The sequence below is a fragment of the Miscanthus floridulus genome, chromosome 6 (genome assembly GCF_019320115.1).
Source record: "Miscanthus floridulus cultivar M001 chromosome 6, ASM1932011v1, whole genome shotgun sequence".
In the NCBI taxonomy this organism is placed as follows: Eukaryota; Viridiplantae; Streptophyta; class Magnoliopsida; order Poales; family Poaceae; genus Miscanthus; species Miscanthus floridulus.
Genome location: NC_089585.1, coordinates 11,056,840 through 11,062,864, shown reverse-complemented (window position 1 = coordinate 11,062,864; position 6,025 = coordinate 11,056,840). Strand labels below are relative to the sequence as shown.

General features: G+C 49.3%; 1 pseudogene; it reads left to right on the top strand.

Annotated features, from left to right (window-relative positions):
* The first annotated feature begins 3,330 nt into the window (after positions 1-3,330).
* Positions 3,331-5,641, top strand: LOC136457624 (gibberellin 3-beta-dioxygenase 2-2-like; annotated as a pseudogene).
* The last annotated feature ends 384 nt before the right edge of the window (positions 5,642-6,025 follow it).

The following is a 6,025-nucleotide window of genomic DNA, read 5'->3' as shown; positions in this document are numbered from 1 at the left end:
AAAAAAAAGAATCACAGGAACGTGTCATGTTTCTGCTTGAAACCATCCAGCAGTCAGTGCCGGGCTAGCTAGCTGCGCCGTCGCGCCGTCCGTCGCGCGGGCGCACTCGGCGTCGGCCAGCAGGTAGCTCTGGAACCGCAGCCGCGCTGGCGCTGCGCCCCGCCAATTGCAGACAGGCCCGTTTGTCCGCGGCTCGCCGCCTGCCTCGGGATCCTTACCTAATCAGTGATCGCCACTCGCCGGAAGCAGCAACCCTTGGCCTGTTGGATCGGTGGTGTTTGTGAAGTGCGACCCATCTCGAGCCAACCAGATTCTTACACGTGTTCGGACCCATCTCGAGCTAGTTTATTTCATTGCTAATGGCAGCTTGTTTACCTTTTCTTTTCAAAATACTCCTTCGACTCTAAATTAATTATAAAACGTTTTAACATTTATAAATATATTTATATAAGTAAGTAGTTTTTTTATGCAATTGAATATACATTATTGTAGATACACAACAAAAACAACGTACTATAATTTGGAATGGGGGAGTACATAACAGAGGTTGCTCAAGTATGCACAGTTGCATGTGCAGTGCCACCTGTTCGGCTGATGGTTTCTGCGGCTAATAAGTTGGCTTATGCTGATTTGTTGTGAAAGAAAAATATTATACCATGGTTGATAAGTCGGGTTGATAAGTCGGGTTGATAAGTTAAAGCGAACGGACCGCCCCGAGCAGTCCTAACCAGTAAACATAGTTTTTACAAAATATTTGTCAGCCAACCCATTATATCTTCTCCCTCTTATTTGATACCTACTGCCTCCGTCCTGAAAAGAATGTAACTATGGGTTGCGTGCCACAAAAAGTGATTCACGTTTGACCAAGTTTTTAGTAAATAATATTTATAGTTATGTCTTTAAATTAATTTATTATGAAAATATGTTTTGTCATTAATCTGATGGTTTTTATTTGGTATTATAAACATGAATACTTTTTTAGTTATAATTGGCCAAACTTAAGGTACTACAACGTGACACTGTGCTAGATCTGCATTCTTTTGAGGAAGGAGGTACTATCACACATCTTCTTATATTATTGTTTTCAGTGTAGACATAGTTTTTTATATGAAGAGATAATTTTTTGCTTACTTGAGACCCTAATTAATTTCATGGAACAGGATGAATATTGGAGTATAAGTGAATTGTCCACCTTTTTTCATTAGCTTAAGATTTTGGATTGAACTAATCGGTAGATGCAACTCAATAGAGACTTTGCCTATGTACATAGATTCACCGTACCTCTCTATAAAGACACGCAAATCACCATGGGTCATAACAACTTTTAAGTACTTCTAATAAAGTTCTAATAGTAAACTAAACCAGTGTACGCTTTTCCCCTATTTTGAGAGAACAGGACGAGAGGAAAACATATAGAGAGAGAAAAAACGAGGGTACGGTCTCCTATTATTTGCTACTCTCTCTGTTTCAAATTATAAATCGCTTCGATTTTTTTAGTATATTTATTTTGTTATGTATCTATATATAACATATGTCTAGAAATATAGCAAAACCGATGTATTAAAAAAGTTAAAACCACTTATAATTTGGAACAGACGGGTATATTACGGTAGTAAAGCCAAATGTCGTTATCTAGAACCGGTGGTGAAAACGGATATGTGGCGAGCGAGAGCCCAGCGGCTAGAGCAAGCATGGCACGTAGGTGAAAGATTGCGTGGTGCGAGACACGACAACACCCTCGAAATTGGTCCTTAATTAAGCTGATGATGATTGATGGCAATAATCGTGTTGGCTTTCCATGTTGCGTATTAATTGGGGTGCCAGTGAGTGCCGCCACTAGCCTGCTGGCCGGCTCCCCCCAGTAGGTGTACGAGCTAGCAGCCTGTTCGGTTGGAATTATTCCCTCATAAATGATCATAAATTTTTAGTTAAAATAATTTTTTTTTACACTAAATTAGACAGCAGTACTTTTTTACGATCCAACGACCAACGAGCTGCCAAACGAACAGGTTGTCACTTGTGTCGCAGCAGCTGCAGCTGGGTGGCCTTTCGTGCTCCACATCGCTCCAACCCCCTCCCTCCGTCTCTTTCACCATATTTCCCTCCATCCACTGAATTGAATTTCCAAAAAGGCCACCGCCTCATCAATACTGAATTTTAATTTCATTTTTCAATTGCGCATCATCCCATCCTCTCTCTCTCTCTCCTCTAGTTATCCAGCTCTTTGTGTTGGGAGACCGAGCCTCAGCTCGAGTGGCTAGCGGCGGCAGTGGCGCCACGCAGCCGGCGCAGGTTTGATTCCTCGAATCGACCTGCGTCTCTCACTGGAACTAAGCTCTCAGAATAAAATCTACAGCCTCCTATCACGTGATGCCACAAAGAGATTGCGATGTTCCCGTCGTCTATGAAGCTACGTTAGTTTTGGTGATATCTAAAAGGACGCGGTCTACGATGTTCCCGTCGCCTACGAAGCTACGTTGATTTCGGTGATCTTTAGAAGGACGTGATCTTTTACTCTGTGTATAGTTATAGGTCTGGTCATGCACGTGTGGTGTGTGTAGATGTGTGTGTGCTTGAACAAATGCTACAATTGTACCTAGATAAGAGGCTTAAAAAAAGGATCTGTCTACGTGACATTCAGTTGTTTTTGGCCTTGCTATCAACTAAATTTTTTCTATACACTTACAATGTCTTCTACCTATATTTACATCAAATTATTACTATATTTACAATGACTTGTTCGGTGTAATTTATTGGACATAGTGGTGTAATTTGATAATAACACAAATATATGTCAAATTTTTCAGAAAAGTTTACAAATTATTTCTATGGATTCCATATATCAGAGAAATATATATCAAATTGTTCACAAATTATTCACAAATTTTAGAAAAAATACAAATATACATGTGGGTTGGACGTACACGGTACATACTGCGTGTATTCCGCTGGAGCTATATATGGGCGTAGACGCGGACGTACACGGACCAACCACGGACGTACGTGCGTGTATTCTGGACGATCGGGACCTGGAACGCTGGAGCACGAGCATGTGGTGGAGACGGGCAGCCCATCTTGCGCAACCAACTGACGGAGCACCGCGACCGTGTGATTCCTGATCTGGCGGCCACAAAATCACATGTCGCGGGGGGCTAAATCAACCGACTGACTTATAGCAATTCTGAAGGAAAAAAAAAAAGCTCTTTGCGTTGTGTGCTGTGCTTCTCTCTCCTGATGGGTCGGACCGGACGGATCCACTACGCTCCAAAACTTCTCCCCTATATATACCACGCCATGTCCTTCTCTGGTTCTTACACTACTCTCCTTCTCTCATGCCATACCACTAGTGCAAGGTCCTAGATTTACACTTGGTGCTACAGCTTCCTTTGCTTCTTCCTTCTTTCCTTCCTTCCTCTCTAGGCACACTGCTGCAATCTATTGGCCGGCCGCCTTGCCTTGCCGGGGATCCATAATTCCTGCTAATCTATCGGCCAGCATCGTCATGCCGACGCCGTCGCACCTCAAGAACGACCCGCGCTACTTCGACTTCCGGGCGGCGCGGCGGGTGCCGGAGTCGCACGCCTGGCCGGGGCTGCACGACCACCCCGTCGTGGACGGCGGCAAGCCGGGGCCGGACGCCGTGCCGGTGGTGGACCTGGGGGCGGTGGACCCGGCGGCGGCGGTGGCACGCGCCGCCGAGCAATGGGGCGCGTTCCTGCTCACGGGCCACGGCGTCCCCGCGGAGCTGCTGGCGCGCGTGGAGGACCGGATCGCCACCATGTTCGCGCTGCCGGCGGACGACAAGATGCGCGCCGTGCGTGGGCCAGGGGACGCCTGCGGCTACGGCTCCCCGCCCATCTCCTCCTTCTTCTCCAAGTGCATGTGGTCCGAGGGCTACACCTTCTCGCCGGCCAACCTCCGCGCCGACCTCCGCAAGCTCTGGCCCAAGGCCGGCGACGACTACACCAGCTTCTGGTACGTGCGTGCGTGCACCCGCGCCCGCCGGCCGCGCGCGGCCACACCACCGTACCCACACGTGCGCGCGCCTAGCTACTAGCTGCTTTGCTTTGCTTTGATTCTCGCCTCGCCATGCATATGCATGATGCACGTACAGGTACTGGTACAGCAGGTCACACGCACGCACCGATAGTCCGATACGACGATACATCATCGACGTGTCGTCCCCGTCTAAGGCCATGCATGCATGCAAGCACACGCCTAGCCCTTTTAGCATGCTAGCTAACGAGGAGGAGTATACTTACTGCGCGTCTTGCTTAATTACACTACCACTACTTGTTACAGTGATGTGATGGAGGAGTTCCACAAGCACATGCGTGCCCTCGCGGACAAGCTGCTGGAGCTGTTCCTCATGGCGCTGGGGCTCACCGACGAGCAGGTCGGCGCCGTGGAGGCGGAGCGGAGGATCGCCGAGACGATGACCGCCACCATGCACCTCAACTGGTACCCCGTACCCGAGGTGCCCGGACCCGCGCCGCGCGCTGGGGCTGATCGCGCACACCGACTCGGGCTTCTTCACGTTCGTGCTGCAGAGCCTCGTCCCGGGGCTGCAGCTGTTCCGCCACTCCCCGGACCGGTGGGTGGGCGTGCCGGCCGTGCCGGGCGCCTTCGTCGTCAACGTGGGCGACCTCTTCCACATCCTCACCAACGGCCTGTTCCACAGCGTATACCACCGCGCCGTCGTCAACCGGAACCTCGACAGAATCTCGCTCGGCTACTTCCTTGGCCCACCGCCGCACGCCAAGGTGGCGCCGCTGCGGGAGGCCGTGCCCCCCGGCCGGACCCCCGCGTACCGCGCCGTCACGTGGCCCGAGTACATGGGCGTCCGCAAGAAGGCCTTCACCACCGGCGCATCCGCGCTCAAGATGGTCGCCCTCGCCGCCGCCACCGAGCTCGAGCTCGACGACGCCGGCGCCGACCCCGCGGTCGTCCATCAGCAAAAAACTCGTCTCGTCGTAGTAGCCGATCGATCGCCGGATCGAGACTGATGATGATGCATATACTCGTCGAGTAGACAGACTAATGAAGCAGCCCTGAAACCCGGACATGTATGCATGCATGCGCTTCGTGCTTGCTTGCGCATGCAGCTAGCAGGCTTCATTCCGTCCCGCAGCTGCTCTGCACTGCTGGATCGATGTATATGGTAGAAGAATTAAGAGATCGATGACGGAGGAGGAAGACGAAGACGAAGACGCCGATGAGGAAAAGGACACGCTGTACGTAGCTGTTTCTTCTAGCACGTCTAGTTACAGCAGGCCGGGCGGCCGCCTGCTAGCTTCTTCCAATCGAGTTTGTCGTTACTGACGATTGTTAGTGGATCGATTAACTAATCTGGAATTCTGGATTAATATAATGCATGTAGTTCGGCATCTGGCGTCAAGCAGGTAGGGGTACCTAGCCATTAGCCAGTAGCCAGGCTGGTCAATGATAGGTCTATACCCTGATGGATCCTGTACTGTTGTTTCTTTCGGTCTGATGTGAGAAAAAAAAACGGAAAAAAAATCCGCCCCCTGGCTGCTCAATTCATCAATTGAAACGATGGGTGATGCAATGCAAGAGGGTTGCAAGCTGCATGCAGTGAGCAGCAGTGGAGTTGTAAATAAATACAAATAAATTAATACTATACAGTGCAGCTATGACTGTAGAGGACACACCTGGCTGACTGGCGCGTACCCTCCTATACGCTAATATGTTCGACTGGTATTAAAGTCGATTGAAGTTGTTTTATTGTGAGAGAAAAATATTAAGTCAACGAGTAGGACAGACACGGTCTCATATGTCTGCAGTCTGCGCTACTACGTACTGCATGCGTGCTTTGTTGCCTTGCCTGCTTGGTTCCAACAAAGTTGCATCATGCTCATGCATGGAATGGAACAAACGACCGGTCTTTTAGTTTTGTTGGTCCCAGCTAAGGCTTATTAGTCGGTCAATAAAATTTTTCTCTCACAATAAATCAGTGTCAGCTGGGTTTATCAGTCTAGAAACTAATCAATGAACAGGCTGCATA